The following is a 16,601-nucleotide window of genomic DNA, read 5'->3' as shown; positions in this document are numbered from 1 at the left end:
TCAGAGCCTGGGCACAGCCCTCGCCGGGGGAACTGTCAAGCCGCAGCCTCCAGACAGGAGGCTGGAGGGCTTTCTGGCTGCTCTGATGGCGGCTGAGCCCACACATCTTGGAAGGAGGTGCACGGAATACTAAAAAATTTAAGTGCTGCAATCAGGGCCTAAAGTAACGGAGCTGGAATTATTGAGGGAAATTTACAAGTTAAATCACCTAAAAGGCTGCACATGCAAATGACGCTAAATTAGCAAGAACTTGGGGGGCACGAGAATGACTCATCCTTTCTCAAAAGGAAAGTGGTCAGAGAGCACATCACAAACCGGGAAGGACGGGGACTGAGACCATCATTCCCCAGGCGGCGTCCGCGCGCTACAGGGTGCTTGGCACGCGGCGCCCCAAACGCCAGAAGCTCCCCAGTTCTCGTGGCGCCCAAAAATATCCTGTGCGCGTGAGCGTGCCCCTGGGACCTGCGATTGGGAAGCATGAAGAACCCGTCTCGCAGGTGGGAGCCTGAGTGGTGGCAGCTCTCGCCGCGGCTACGTGACAGAACTGGATGGACCCGCGAGCTTCCCAGGCCCTGGGCCAGACGCCCTCTTCCCCTCGCTGCAGCTCCACGGGCCGGCGGTTTGTGTCGGGGCCTCAGCCGAGCTGGTCCCTCGGTACCTCTCCTGATGCCCTTGTGCGGGAGGGCCCGATGGTGTCCGGAGGCCGGCCGAGGGCTTCAGTCCCACCAGCAAGGGGTCCGAGACCCCGGTCTTGCTGACATCACCACCACCCTCTGATGGCCAGGCTGGGAAACAGCCACGGCAGGTGGCAGACAGACAGACAGACTGGCCTGGCAGGCAGGAGGCAGAAACCAGCAGATGCTTTGGGCAACGCATTAGTTTCCTGGGGCCACCTTTTTTTTTTTTTTTTTTTTTTTTTTTAATGCTCATTCATTTTTGAGACAGAGACAGAGCATGAGTGCGGGAGGGGCAGAGAGAGAGGGAGACACAGAATCCGAAGCAGGCTCCAGGCTCCGAGCGGTCAGCACAGAGCCCGATGCGGGGCTCGAACCCACGAACTGTGAGCTCACGACCTGAGCTGAAGTTGGATGCTTAACCAACTGAGCCACCCAGGCGCCCCACCTAAACGTGGACCACGAACCTAGTGGCCTAAACAGCAGAGATCTATTGTCTCCTGCTTCTGGAGGCCAGAAATCTGAGCTCCAGGCATCAGCACAGCCGTGCTCCCTCGAAAGCTGCTAGGGGAGGATGTGTTCCAGGGCTGTGTCCCGGCATCTAGTCGTCCCTGGGCTCGGGGCCTCAAATTCTGTCTTCAATGTGGTGTTCTCCCTGTGTGTCTGTCTTTCCCCCTTTCTATTACGGCACCCGCCATTGGATTGGAGCTCACCCTAATGACCTCATCCCAACTTAATCATCTGCAGAAACCTTTTTCCAAATAAGGTCACACTCACAAGTCCTGGGGGTGAGGACTTCGCGGTCTTTGGGGAACACAATTCAACCTATGACAGACGTCAACTCACAAGTGTATTGGGCAAGTTCTCTGTAAAAGGCACCGTGCCGGCCACTGAAGGGACGTGGCCCCAGCCCTTAAGGAGCTGCCCACCCCCCTGCCCGGAGGGTAAGCACCGCCACATCTCGCTTACCAGCAACCTCAATGCAAAACCAAGTGCCTGAGTCATTTCTCAACTGAATTCATATTTTATTTGGCTCCAGTTCCCTCTGGGGTCCGGCTGCCTGCCAATGCTGCTCTAGGGCTCTCGGGCAGGGAGGCACCCCGAGGACCTTGACCCGGGGAATACGATAGTGAATGTGCAGAGCAGTAAGGATATTGAAACACATGCAGAACGGACATCATTGTCCTTGGTGCTTACGTGAACTTAAATGCAGATCCTAAATCCAACAGCAAACTCCGCCCTGGCCCCTCCTCCACACCCCCACCCCCCGCAGGACACCCTGTGATTCCCCCAGGGCTGAACAGCTGAGTGTAGCCTTCAGATGAAAAGCTGCCTCTCCTGATGTGAGCACAGGCGGGGGTGGGAAGGAGCCCTGGATGGGGGGGGAGGCAGGCAGAGATCTGGGTTCTAAACCCAGTTCTGTCACCAACAAGCAGCATGACCTTGGGCAAATCCTGAACCCTGTGTGGCCTCTGCTCAGTGGCTAGGAGGCTCTAAGATCCCTCCCAGTGCCAAGATTCCAACTCCAGGGAGAGGGCAGGAGGGTCGTGGAGAATCCTCCCAAGGAGACTTACAAGATGCAGGACCCACTCGCCTTCAGTTCCCAAGGGGAAATTTTACCTGCTTATCGGGCCTCAGCTGCCCAGGGCCTCTGGGCGTGATTGGGCTCAGGTTGAACACAGCGAGGGCATTGTTTTCTCTGTGGGAAGTTTCAGATAAGGAGCGGGGCTCCACTAAGCCAGATCAGGACTCGGGTCCCACCTCACCTTATCTTGAGGCTCCAGCCAGCCCGGTCTCCACCCCCCACCCCCCCACCCCCCGCCCAGGGGTTCATTACAAGCTCAATATTTCCCTCCCGTGGAACATCTAGCCCTCCTCTCTGCCCCCCCATCCCTTACAAACCAACTCAAGTTCCACCTCTTCCATGAAGCCTTCCCGGATACAACTCTATGTGGCAAATCAGTATCAGTTCTTCATCTCAGTCATAGAACATGTCGCCTGGATCGTATATTGAGGTCCAAATAACTTCTATGTTGCACTTAAATGCAGCTTCAAATATGCAAACCAAGAGATGTCACCAGCACATTGCCTTGCATTGAGTCTCTTGTCATGCGTCACACTGAGTGGTCCCTAGGACTTTTCAATCTGTAGACTTACAATACTCAGTTCTGGAAAAAATTTGTGTATTTTTACGAATTAGGAAGGAAGTTAACCTTCCTATTATGTTCTTTGTTCCTTACTTCCAAAACTTCAATTTGAACATCCTGGATTTGTTTTCTCTCTCTCTCTCTCTTTTTTTTTTTCTCTCCAAAATTCCCAGAACTGGAGGTCATGAAATACATATCAAAAGGACACTTCAAATCCCTGTACATTGTCAAAGTAGATCCACTCCAAAGCACATCATCATGAATTTTCAGGATACCGATGATAAAGAGAAGACTCTAAAAACTTTCAGAAAGGGGCAACATTTAATAAGACGGATCACGGATCAGAATGGCCTCAGACTTCTCATTAATAACACTAGATGGTAGCAGTGCCTTCAAAACTCTGAGGGACAGGGGTTCCCAAGCAACAGTTATATACCCAGTGAAGCCGCTAAAACATTAGGGCAAAATGGGCGTGTTTAGATACGCACGGTCTCAAGCGTTCACCCCTTAAGCATCCTTTCTCAGGAAGCTGCTGGAAGGGAGACTCGATCAAAACAGGAGAACGAAGCAAGAAATGAGAAGGAAAGGGAGCCAAGAAATGGGCTTCTGCCCAAGAGAGAGTCTGTGGAGGGCACCTCCAGGATGCCCCTGCCCTGCTCGGGGGGGGGGGGGGGGGGGGGGGGGGGGGGGGGGGGGGGGGGGGGGGGGGGGGGGGGGGGGGGGGGGGGGGGGGGGGGGGGGGTTGGGCAGCAGATATCAGTCCCCCTACATGGGAGAGGCCAGAGGGCCCTGGGGAAGAGTTTTTCCCAGACGCCGAAATTAATAGGATATCTAACATATCTGAATCTACACAACTTGCAAACCGGGAAGAATTGGGGGATAAAACAGTAACGAGTACATAGAGAGCTCGGAAAAAGCAAATGCAAGGCAATCGCGAAATCCAGAGAAAACGAAAAGTTACAGCAGAAGGAAAAATTAATCATGGCTCATCCGTGAATAGTAGTTAACTGTTACCCGAAACTCCGAAAATTACTCTAACCCAGAAGAAGTCACAACTGGGAGGATGAAGGGCCAGAAAGTCTAGGACGCCAAGGGTGGAGAGACCGGAAGTGGAGGGGTGAAGGGTGAGGGAGACCGGAAGTATAAGGGGGTGGAAAGTGATGAGATGATGGGTGCTGTGTGTGTGTGTGTGTGTGTGTGTGTGTGTGTAGGAGACCAGAAGTGGAGGGGTGAAGGGTGAAGAGTGAAGGAGACCGGAAGCATAAGGGGGTGGAAGGTGAGAGGTGAAGGAGACCGGAAGTAAAGGGGGTGAAGAGTGAAAAATGTAGAAGAGCCAACTTGTCACGGGCTATCCTCAGTTGCAAACACCCAGAGTGGAAAAAGCTAGAAATATAAGCCTGTTCTTTGGTGATAGGGAGGTAAGTAACCAAAGAATCAGCTAGAAGAGTTGAGCGCTCCCACTGTGGAGAGCAGGAAGTAGGGAGGGGGGAAATGCTCTTGTAAGTATTTGCCTTTAAACTGTGACGTTTCGGTACAAACCACAGAAAGGGAGACCCCGAGGAGTCGACTGGATGTGCCGTGTGCGGCGGCCGGGCCTACTCGCCACCCTCGGGAGGGCCCCCAGCGAGCGTGGAGGACGGAACCCCCGCAATCACCGGTCAGTCTCGTCATTCACACCCCAGGACTGCTGTGGCTCGGGGAGTGGGGAGTGAGGGGCAGAGGTGGGCCCTGGGAGGCCAAGGTTGGGCTGGGGTGCCGAGGGGCCTTCCGGGTGTCAGGGCAGCACCGGGTGGGCCCGCGCGTTCCGTGCTGTGGGGTCCGGCTCGGGTTTGGAGAGCCCCCAGCGCCCGGTGCCCCCGGGGCCCAGGGAACCTCAGAGGCTGTCGGTCCCGCGACGGCCGCCAGGTGGCGCCAGAGCCCGCGCCAGCTCGCAGCCTCCGAGCCCGGCCTCCCGGGCGCCCAGGCCAAAGCCGGCGGGTGGGGGGGGGGGCCTGGGTCTCCGGGTGTGCGTCTCCCTCACCCCCACCCCCACCTCGGCATCTCTGGGGGAGATTTTTTTCCCAGCGGAAAATTTTAAATACCTGCAAAAACAGACCGAACGGTATTACGAAAAGCTGATTCAGTTTCTCTTAACTCCTCCGCCCGTGTCCCCACCACCCTGTTTGTTTCTAAAAGCGAATCTCAGACATCCCATCATTTCATCTGTAAATATCTCAGCTGGCAACTCTAGCAAAAAGGACGCAAAACAGATCATAGTCGCATCATTGCCACAAACGTTGAACAAACGGAAGGCCTGGGTCAGGAATGCGGGGAATGGGGAAGGGGGCAGGCATCTTCAGGATCAGGTAGGGAGCCAGGAGCTCCAGACGTGACACGGGGTGGCGTGTTTGCGGGAGAGGAAGCCCCCCTCCCCGGTGCTCACCGCGGACTCCTGCAGCGCTGGGTCAGATGGACGATGTGAGGAGCAGGCTGGGGGGCCCTGGTCCTGCCCACCCCTCCCCACCCCTGGACACTCTCTTCTGCCACCAGACATTTTCAGTTCAGCTGGACAGTGAGGGGAATGCGAAGGAGAACTAGGAATGCGGATCGCCAGTCCCTTCCGGGGCTTTTCTGTCTCATCCCATAAATTCCGTGCTTTTCTTTCTTTTTTTTTTTTTTTTTTACCTTTATTTATGTTGAGACAGAGAGCCCGCCAGCGGGGGAGGGGCAGAGAGGGAGAAAGAGAACCCCAAGCAGGCTCACTCTGGCTGCCAGCCCAGAGCCCGACGTGGGGCTTGCTTGAACCCACGAATCCTGAGATTATCATGACCTGAGCCGAAATCGAGTCGGACGCTGAGCCAACCGAGCCACCCAGGCGCCCCAATTCAGTGCTGTTCTTAAGGCTTAAATCCTGGGCGCCTCTCTCTACTCAGCTGGTCCAATGTGCCTGAAGGACCGCCCAGCCCATCTCTCCTACCCCTCCTGACTCCCTCCTGGAGCTGATCCTCCCCTGGACTGACTGAAGCCGAGGACCTGGGCCACTCTGCTCCTCCCTTATGTCTTTTTACATCTCTGCATTTTATGGCCAGCTACTCCCAGGAGCAGGGGGCGGGGGGGGGGGGTAGGAGGTGTGTGTGGGGGGGTGACAGCAAGCACATAAGGCCCGTTGTCAAGCCTTGAATTTCCCCTGATCTCCAGCAGAACCGCTGCATGGAGCTCTAAGGTGGGCTGGGGGTCACGGACCCAGGCTGAGGCCTAGCTCTGCCCGACAAGCTGGCTGACCTTGAACAGGCTCCTTCACCTTGCCCGGGTGCAGGGCGGAGACGGGGGTACCAATAGTAGTTCTGAAGCTCCGAGTGACAATCTTCAGTGCTGAACTCAGTGCACGGCCCTCGGCGACGTTCTCATTAAATTGGCCGCTCCCCGAGCCCCTTCTCCGACTGGCCGCTGGTTCCGGGATCTTTCTGCTCATTCATTCCTCCCTCTCGACAAGCGTGTGTTGAGCACCTACTGTGTGCTAAGCGCTAGGGATGCTGCGGTGAGCAAAACGGAGCTGATGCCTGCCCCCGCCCAGCGCTGGGTTTGAGAAGACACAGTCCAGCAGGGGCCACGCAGGTCGCGAGCGGGCAGTGCAGGTTGGGGGGGGCGGCGGTACGGCCTTCTGGAGGAGCAGGGCTTTCCCAGGTGAGATGTGCTGGCGGGTGGCCCCGAGGTGGGCTCACCTGACCTGTTCAGGCTAACCTGGGGAAGGCCCGGGCTCTCTCCTGACCACCCCCCCAGGCCCCGCCCCCCCAGGGGAAAGGGTGTCCCTGCTGGTTCCCTGACACCGTGCCCAGCATGGACCCCTCTCTCTCCTTGGTGTCCTGCTGCTCTCTTCTCCCAGCTCAGATGGTGGAAAACGGGGCCCCGGAAGCTTGAGGAAGCTCGTTGCAGCCCAGCCCCCCGGGGAGACACTGAGTCCATCAGAATTCCCGTCTGCCACCCTCGACTGGTCATCGGTGGCCCGTCGGGCCACGGGGCCCCCCTGCAACCGTAAGGACGCAGGGAGAGGTGGGCGAGTGCGGAGGGCCTGGCTCCCCGGTGCTCCTCTGAGCAGGACTTTCTCTTCCCCCACCCAAGGGGGCCCGCTGCGCTTTTCGTAGATAAGGAAAATCGAGGCACGGGGAGGTGGGTTCGTTTCCTGCGGCTGCCGTCACATGTCCCCACAAGCTTAGCAGTTGAGAAGCAGAGACGTGTTCTCTCTCCGAGGCTGACGTCAGGATGGCAGGGCCGTGCTCCCGCCGGAGGCTCCAGGGGCGAGGCTCCTCCGTGCCTCTTGTAGCTTCTGGCGGCTGCCGGCTCTCCTTGGCTCGTGGTCACGGTCACTCCAGTCTGCAAGGCCGGCATCTACATGTCCGTCTCAGCTCCACCTTCGTGGTGCCTTCTGCCCTGGGTGTGCCTCAGGTCCCCACCCCCCCCCCCCACCCCGCCTCTCTCTTCTGAGGACATTTGTGATTACATTTGGGGCCGCCAGATATAACCCGGGACAGGCTCTCCATTGTCGGGATCCTTAATTTAGTCCCAACAGCAAAGGCCCTTTTCCAAATAAGGTAACATTTGCAGTTGACACTCGTTAGGACCTGGTGTTCTTTGGGAGCCTCTGTCAGTCCCCGATGGGGAGTCCGTAACTTGCTCAATGTCACACAGCGGATTAAGTGGCGAAGCTAAACCCCAGTCTGCCAGCCAGACTGAAAACCCCCTGCTCTTAATACATTCTTATTCCCTTGTGCCCCGGAAGCTTCTTTGGTTTCTTCTTTTTCAATGTTTATTTGTTTTTGAGAGAGAGAGAGAGAGAGAATGCGTGCTAGTGGGGGCAGGGCAGAGAGTGAGGGGACCGAGGATCTGAAGCGCGCTCCTTTGCTGACAGCAGCTAGCCCCATGGCAGGGGGGGGGGATGGGGAGGGGGGCCTTGAACTCATGACCTCAGGAGCCGTGAGATTGTGACCTGAGCCGAAGTTGGATGCTCAACCGACTGAGCCACCCAGGCGCCCCGTGCTCCAGAAGTTTCTATTCAGAGGCCACCCTCAGAACAATGTGTTCCCTCCTCAGCCCTGGTCGCCGACCGGTCACGTGGGTTCAGGGATACCGTCAAAGCTTGCCTGCATTAAGGCATTTCCTCTCCTGGCCTTTCCCAGCCCAAGTCCGTAACCCTGCTGAGAGCTCAGGGCACTCGCAGGGACAATCTGTGGAGCAGTGGAGGCCGTCATCCCGTTCATTCAGTCATTCCTTCGCGCCACAGGTATTTGGCATCACCTGTCAGGAGTGCCGGGATCGGGAAACATCCTGGCTGACCCACGGTGGGCAGGGCTGGGGAAACCACAGTGGAGTTTGGGGAGAGCGGAGCCTGAGGACGCTGAGGACCGCGTCTTCTCTTGTATCTCCAAAACCAGAACCAGAAAGGGGGAGCCACGTAAAATCAAGCGCTGAATTAATGAAACTCACGTTGATCGTCAGTTGCTGTTACTGTTAGCAAAAGAGATAACCGGTGTGTTATCTCCTGATGGAAGAACGCGGCATGGCCTCCCCGTGGTGCAACCAGCAAGATCCGGGCTGGGAGGGGCGCCTGGGGGGCCCAGTCGGTTAAGCATCGAACCTCGGGCTCAGGTCAGGATCTCATGAGCCCCGCGTCGGGCTCTGTGCCGACAGCTCGGAGCCCGGAGCCTGCTTCGGATTCTCTGTCTCCCTCGCTCTCTGCCCCTCCCCCACTCATGCTCTGCCTCTTTTCTCTCTCAAAAATAAACATGAAAAAACTGAAAAAGAGAGAGAGAGAGAGAGAGAGAGAGAAAGACCCAGGCTGGGAGACACCCTACAGGGCAAATGACCCAGTTCCTTCACAGGTGCGTGTGCTCGTGCATGCACATACACAAACACACACTGAGTCAAGAAACCTACGGGGTAAAAGAAGCCTGAAAGACGTACCCAGCAATTTCAACACATGAACTTATTTGAATCCTGATTCAGGGGCATCTGGGTGGCTCGGTCGATGAAGCGTCCAGCTTTGGCTCAGGTCATGATCTCACGGTTCATGGGTTCGAGTCCCGTATCAGGCTCTCTGCTCTCAGCCCAGAACCTGCTCCATATCCTCTGTCCCCCTCTCTGCCCCTCCCCTGCTGGCTCTCTCTCTCTCTCTCAAAAATGGATAAACTTAAAAAAAAATACTTTGAATCCTGATCCAAACAAGCAAGATATTTTTAAAATGACATTTGTCGGGGCGCCTGGGTGGCGCAGTCGGTTAAGCATCCGACTTCAGCCAGGTCACGATCTCGCGGTCCGTGGGTTTGAGCCCCGCATCGGGCTCTGGGCTGATGGCTCAGAGCCTGGAGCCTGTTTCCGATTCTGTGTCTCCCTCTCTCTCTGCCCCACCCCCGTTCATGCTCTGTCTCTCTGTCCCAAAAATAAATAAAAAACGTTGAAAAAAAAATTAAAAAATAAATAAATAAATAAAATAAATAAATAAATAAATAAAATAAAATGACATTTGTCAATTAGATATTTAAATACTGAGTATTTGCTGAAATTAAGAAAGTGTTAATTTTTTAGGTGTGATGATGGTATTAAGGTTTTATATTTTAAAAACTTTTATTTTATATTTATATATTCTATTTGTGTAATAAATACATTTATATATTTTATGTACTAGGTGCATTTAAATACATTTATATAAAATATTTTAATTTTTATTAAATGTTTTATGTGTCTATATCTTCATGTTTTATATTTTTATATTATTTTTAAATATTTAAAATATTTTGTATTTTTATAATTTTAGTTTTTAAAACTTTTAATGTTTTATAAAATAGATGTTTAAGGTTTTTCATAAAATCTTTATATACTGGGGCGCCTGGGTGGCTCAGTCGGTTGAGCATCCAACTTCAGCTCAGGTCATGATCTCGCAGCTCATGAGTTCAGGCCCTGGGTCAGGCTCTATGCTGACAGCTCAGAGCCCGGAGCCTGCTTCAGATCCTGTGTCTCCCTTTCTGTCTTCACCTCCCCTGCTTGCACTGTCTCTCTCTTTCTTTCTCTCTGTCAAAAATAAAATTAAAATAAAATAAAATCTTTATATATTAAGTTAAAAACATTTTTTAAATTATTTTTAAATTACATATTAAATTAAAAGACAAACCTACTTTTTAGAGCTACGCACTGAAACATTTACTGATGAAATAATATGAAGTCAACGATTTTCTTTAAGAAAATATAAGGAGGGGCTCCTGGCTGGCTCAGCCGGTGAAGCATGTGACTCTTGATCTTGGGTAGTAAGTTCGAGCCCAGGTAGGGTGCCAAGTTTACTTAAAAAGAAAATCCAGGGGCACCTGGGTGGCTCAGTCAGTCAAGCATCTGACTTTGGCTCAGGTGATGATCTCGCGGTATGTGGGTTCAAGCCCCGAGTTGGGCTCTGGGCTGGCAGCTCCGAGCCTGGAGCCTGCTTCGGATTCTGTCTCCCTCCCTCTGTTTCCCTCTCTCTCTGCCCCTCTGTGTCTCTCGCCCTGTCAAAAAAAAAAAAAAATATATATATATATATATATATATATATATATATATATAAACATTAAAAAACACTAAAAAGAAAAAAAGAAAAAAAAATCCAAGGAAGGGGAGTGCTTAGGAGCATAGATGAAACAGAACCAGCAGTGAGTGCGAGCTGAGCAATGGCTCCCGGGGGGCGGGGTTCATTAAACCAGCCAGTCTACTTGTATGTAGGCTAATTTTTTGATACAAAAAAGTTAAAGATTTTTAAAAAAGACAAAAGCACAAGGGCATTCAAGGGCTGTTTAAAGAGGTTGCCTGGGGGCGCCTGGGTGGCGCAGTCGGTTGAGCGTCCGACTTCAGCCAGGTCACAATCTCGCGGTCCGTGAGTTCGAGCCCCGCGTCAGGCTCTGGGCTGATGGCTCGGAGCCTGGAGTCTGTTTCCGATTCTGTGTCTCCCTCTCTCTCTGCCCCTCTCCCGTTCATGCCCTGTCTCTCTCTGTCCCAAAATAAATAAAAAACGTTGAAAAAAAATTAAAGAGGTTTCCTGTTCAATTCTTTTTTTTTTTAATTAAAAAAAATGTGTATTTTTGAGAGAGAGACAGTGTGAGTGAGTGAGGGGCAGAGAGAGCCACAGGATCCAAAGCAGGCTCCAGGCCCTGAGCTGTCAGCCCAGAGCCTGACGCGGGACTAGAACTCACCAGCAGTGACATCATGACCTGAGCCAAAGTCCGACACTTAACTGAGCCACCCAGGTGCCCCTCCTGTTCATTTTTTTTACTGAAACTCCCCGCCCTCCCCCCTCCTGCCAGCATCCACAGCTGAGCGCGCGGTCATCTTCCCGCGGGGGCCACTAGGGGGCGCGTGTCCGCCCCCACCCCAGCAAGACCTGCTCAGGTAGAGCAGCAGGTAAAACTTGAATCCCGAGGCCAAGTCAGCCAGGTTCCTCTTATTGAGAGGATAGCTCTAGACTGAAAGGGCCGGGAGGGTGGTAAAGCCCCTCGTCCCTATCCTGCCACCAGCACACTCTGCCGCGTCCCTGTCCCTTCTCAGGCACCTTCCCGGTAGGATCCCTACTGGTAGAAGAGCAAGGAACATCCCGATCGAGGCAGGACGCCTGTGTTGGGCCAGACAGACTCCAGTGGGAGGAGCCAGCTGCCCTCCACAGGTGCTTTCGAAGTTAGAAGTGCGGGCTTCCACAGATTCGCCAGAAGTCTCCTAAAATGCTAGAGAGTCCAGGCTCGGGAAGGAAGGTTGTGACACCCCTGGAGCTAAGAGCCCCCCCCCCCCCCGCCCCTGCTTGTGGCCACACCCACAAGTCTCCTGGGCTTTCTGGAACAAGATGATGAGAAATGAAACAGAAAGCATCTGTCTCGAGGCTTAAAAGCAGTCATTTCAGCAATCTCAGCAGGTGGGGGAGACAGAACAGGGGGGCTCTGTGCCCACCAGGAGAGAACACGGAGGACACAGGACACCCCCAGCTTGCCCGGCACGATGCTGAAGGCCTGTGCTGCGGGACTGGCAGTGTACCAAAAGCAGGCCACGGCTCAAAGCCGGAAGCCCATCCTTCCCTGGATCAGAGTGGTTTGCCTACATTGTATCTGGCTGCCAGTAAAAAACTGAAACATAAAACCCGTAGCCTCTTTTTCAAATCCAAAGTCCAGAATTCAATAAAAACTACCAGGCGTGTGCTCCAAACCAATGAGCAAAACATCTGAATGAACACCTGACCAAAGAAGACAGACAGATGGCAAATGAGCCCATGAAAAGGTGCTCACCATCAGTAGTCCCTAAGAAACATAAACGCAAGTTACAACGAGATACCACTACACACCCACGGAAATGGCTACAATAAAAACACTGTATCAAGTGTTGGTGAAGAGGGGGAACCAGGAACACTCACCCTGCTCAATAATAACCACTTGGGAACATGGTTGGTAGTTGATTTAAAAATGAGACATGTGTCCCAGCCATTCCTCATTTAGGTATTTGCCCAAGAGAAAAACATGTGTCTTTGAAGAGACTTACACAAGAATGTCCAGAGCAGTTTTTTTTAAAAATAGCCCAGGGGCGGGTGCCTGGGTGGCTCAGTTGGTTAAGCCTCCGACTTCGGCTCAGGTCATGATATCATGGTCTGTGGGTTCGATCCGGCGTCCGGCTCTGTGCTGATGGCTCAGAGCCTGGAGCCTGCTTCATGTTCTATGTCTCCCTCTCTCTCTGCCCCCCCCCCCCACTCATGCTGTCTCTCTCTGTCTCTCAAAAATAAATAAACATTAAAAAAAAAATAGCCCCAGGGCACCTGGGTGGCTCAGTTGGTTAACTGTCTGACTCTTGGTTTCAGCTCAGGTTATGACCTCACAGTTTTGTGGGTTCGAGCCTTGCATCGGGCTCTGTGCTGATGGTGTGGAACCTGCTTGGGATTCTCTCTCTCCCTCTCTCTCTGTCACTCTCCTACTCACGCTGTCTCTGTCTCTCAAAATAAATAAACTTAAAAAAAAAAATAGCCCCAAACTGGAAACAACTCAAATGTTCACCAACAAGTCTATCTCCTGGAAAACTACTCAGCAATAAAAAGGAACAAGCTATTGATTCATACAACTACACAAATGAATCTCAAAATAATTGTGCTGAGTGATAGAAGCCGGACCAAAAAAGAGCGCATAGCATATGATCTGATTTATATAAAATTCTAGAAAATGAAAACTGAGCTGTAATGATACTGGTTGCCAGGGGATGGGGGGAAGGAGATAGAGAGGGATGTATCCCCTAAGGGACACAAGGAAATTTGGGGAAGTATATTAGTCAGGGTCGTCCAGAAAAACAGAACCAACACATTATGTTCACACGTGAATATATATTCACATACAGTAAAACCTTGGTTTGCGAGCATAATGCGTTCCAGAAGCATGCTTGTAATCCAAAGCACTTGTATACCAAAGCGAATTTCCCCATAAGAAATAATGGAAACTCAGATGATTAGTTCTACAACCCAAAATATTCATATAAGAATGATTACAATACTATAACATAATACAAAAGAATAAAAGAAAATACAAAATAGAAAGAACAACAAACAACCTGCACTTCCCTTTGAAAGCCTTCGTGGCTGGTGTGAGGGAAAGAGAGGAGGGCTATTGTGTAGGACGACTTTCACTATCACGAAAGGAATCACCGCTCTCTGTTGGCTCAATGGAACCTTTTTCTTCTCCTGCAACCTTATCCAATGGCCCCTGCTTTTGCCTTTTTTTTTTGAAGATTTTGCGGAACCGTGACATCGCGTTGGCGATCACCCACAATCCCGCAGCCGGAGAGAGAGAAGAACCATTGGCTCAGTGGTGATCGTGTGACATCTGGCATCACGTAGTACTGGCATTGCAAGGCATCTCTTGTTTTTCAAGTTAAGATTGATTGGAAATGTTTGCTCGTCTTGGGGAACACTCGCGGAACGAGGTGGTCGAAATCCAAGGTTTTACTGTATTTTGTGTTCCCCACAGGAGGTGATAACCGCTACAGGGAGGAACGGCCCTGAAAGACAGTGGTGAAGGGAAAGCCTCCCAGTAGACACATTTTGGCCAACCTGGTTGTGTGCTTCGGAGGAAAGGTGGTTTGGGGTCAAGGTCGACACTGACTGATGAGTCATGGGTCATAGATTCGCTGGCTGGTCAGGAACCTTGGATGGTCGAGATCGGAAGGCTTGTGAGCAGGAAGTCTGGGAAAGAGTTACATGGAGATGGGAGTCCCTGGATGAGCATCATGTGACGCTACAAGGTATGGAAGTTCCCGGCTGGGGCCCCCCCTGCAGAGCACCCCAGCAGGGATGCTTGCTAATCACGCTAATGAAGGGAATCGATCTTTCCGGCGAATGTCGGTCAGCCCGTTTCCCCTCTCACCGCAGGGCATCCTCAGTAAGTACCCTTCGCTAGGACCCACACGGGTATCATCTCCATTGAGGTCTCAAACTGCTAAATACTAGCAAAGACCAACCCCGAATCCCCGAGGCTGCACCTTCTGGAAGCTGGCGGACCAGGCCGGTAACTTGTATTGCTTCTTCATGGAGAAATCTGCTCTCTTAGGAGCGGGGTCCTGTTCCGGGTCCAGACTTGCTTTTCTTTACTGGCAGCGTGCCAGCACCACCACTTGGAGATTTTCAGAGTGCCCTGCTCATTGTCATGGTAACCCACACAACATCATCTCCGGCCAAGAAACTCGTTATACGGCAAAAGGCATGTGGCACTGAGTTCATGCCCATGGAATTCCCTGGCCTGTGCACGGCTCCCGAGATGCTCAGTGGCACTTGTGTGGATGGACTGAGGCAATGGCCTGCTGAGGGCTCAGCTGGGGCACCAGCGGGAGTATGTGGGATCTCTCCGGGAGACACCACGTGTATTCGGTGCCGTTTCCCCCATGGCCAGAATACACAGGTTCTGTACTTTGACAGGCTGCCCCTGGAGTCTCGAACTGGTCTGGAGCGTAGCCTGGGGAGGAAATGTTGGAGATCTGAAGAGAAGATGTGACATAGTCACTTAGGTTTGTTGGATGTGCGCAAGGGCCAGGGTGGAGGCCGAAGGGGCCCCCGTCGCTTTTTCACCAACCAGTCCTCTTACAGAACGTTCGCTTCCCCCGTAAGGCTGGGCTCAGCGCTCGAGAAGGAAGGTTCCCCGGAGAACACAGTCTTGATCCCGTTAAACCGGAAGGTCAGGTCGGTGACTTGTGGGCTTCTTGACCAAGCCCGCATCGAATGGGGTTCGCTGTACTGGCCGGGATAAGGAGGACTCTACCTGAGCCAGAGGACTCGCCAGAGCGCGGCAGGGTCTCCCCGTCCAAAAACCGGCCAATAGGAAACCGCGGTGACTCAGGGAGGCCAGGACAGCTAAGAATTTGGATTCCGTGGGAGTGAAGATTTGCACCACCCTGAGAAGTGAAACCCAGAGGGCCGCAGTGCTGTCGAGAGGCAAGGAAGCCGGTGCAGGCAGCGAGAGGAGGGAGCCAAGAGTGTCACCCCAGGTCTGGAACCAGCAGCAAGTGGGCTCTTCCCCCCCCCCTTTCCCTGTTGCCTTCCGTGAAGAACAATGTTGCCCACACAACGCCGTCATTTGGATTCGCGTTGCAAGTATGACGCAGCTGACACTACCCACTGCAGTCGATGCCTGATGGGACTTGGTGTTTCCCCAGGGTGGGGGCCACAGGATCCAGTCGTCGAAATAAAGGACAAGGACTCTCTCTGCCCCTCCGGATTCATTTTCCATCCTCTTCTCGCCTGCTGGGTGTCCAGGAGGCTGACCGCTATAGAATCCACTCTCCAGACCCTCTCATCTTCTGGCCTCCAGTTGGATTTGACCAATGGAGGCATGAGCAGGAGATCATAGGTTTGGAGGAAACATAGATCAGGGGATTTGTCACGGTTTTGACAGTGCTCGCTTGGCCCTGAAGCCCCGGGGCGGGCAGACCCTCTTCCACAGCCCTGACCCCCACGTGGTAATGGGAGCATCATCCCTTCCTTGTCCCCTTGGTCCCCCTTTGGTGCTTGTATCTGGGTGTCTTATTATCATTATTTTCCCTTAGCCCTGCCCGTGTCTCATAAAGAGGCCCTTCATTAACTTTCTTCAATTAAACCTTCTTTCTGTGCCACATACTTCCTGCTGGTGGCCTCACTGATCCTGGGACCTTTAAGTAATTCACCTTCACTGAAGCATAAAGTTCGTGGTGGGAGGAAATGGTGAGAAATGAAGTTGTACAGGGAGGGTGGTCAATTATGAGAAGCTTTGTGCACTGGGATCGTGTAAGCTTCACGAGGCATTGAGCAAACTATCTAACCTCTTTTGCCTCCGTTTCACCGCCTATAAAATAAGGACAATGACAGGATGTATCTTTCGGATGACCATGAAACATTGAAAACAGTGCCTGGCACAGAAAGTGATCAACAGCATCGGGGACAGTGATGCACTGCAAGGTTTTAAGCAAGGAAGTGACCGGGTCAGATGTGGTGATCCAAAAAGCTGTTCTGGGGGAAATGTGGAGAAGACACGGGGTTTTGTAAGTGACCAGGTGGAGTGGAGCAAGACTGGAGGCAAGAACACCAGTAACGAGACTACTGCAATGGTCTTAGCAAAATACATACATACATAATAAAATTGAGATGTACCATCCAAAAAAGAGACCAAGAAAGAAAAAGATACAGAATACAAGAAATGGGACTTCTGGCACAATATCCGGGACCTTTAGGTAGTTCAGTTTTGCGAAGGCATAACGTGCAAGGTGAGGGTGATGGTAGAGATGTACCCCCTCCCGCTCCAGA

At 52.5% G+C, this 16,601-nt stretch overlaps 1 long non-coding RNA gene across 2 annotated transcripts; it reads left to right on the top strand.

Moving 5' to 3' along the window:
- Positions 1-3,579: 3,579 nt before the first annotated feature.
- LOC122488544 lies at positions 3,580-15,934 on the top strand. 2 transcript variants are annotated; one of them, XR_006298639.1, is made up of 3 exons: positions 3,580-4,239; positions 4,366-4,478; positions 13,801-15,934. It is a non-coding gene; the product is annotated as an uncharacterized LOC122488544 (long non-coding RNA). The 2 variants fall into 2 exon arrangements; XR_006298638.1 differs by lacking the exon at positions 13,801-15,934 and adding an exon at positions 6,684-7,576.
- The last annotated feature ends 667 nt before the right edge of the window (positions 15,935-16,601 follow it).

The sequence above is a fragment of the Prionailurus bengalensis genome, chromosome A2, assembly GCF_016509475.1.
Source record: "Prionailurus bengalensis isolate Pbe53 chromosome A2, Fcat_Pben_1.1_paternal_pri, whole genome shotgun sequence".
Taxonomy (NCBI): domain Eukaryota; kingdom Metazoa; phylum Chordata; class Mammalia; order Carnivora; family Felidae; genus Prionailurus; species Prionailurus bengalensis.
Note: the sequence above shows the minus strand (reverse complement) of the source record. Positions and strands in the feature narration are given on the sequence as shown.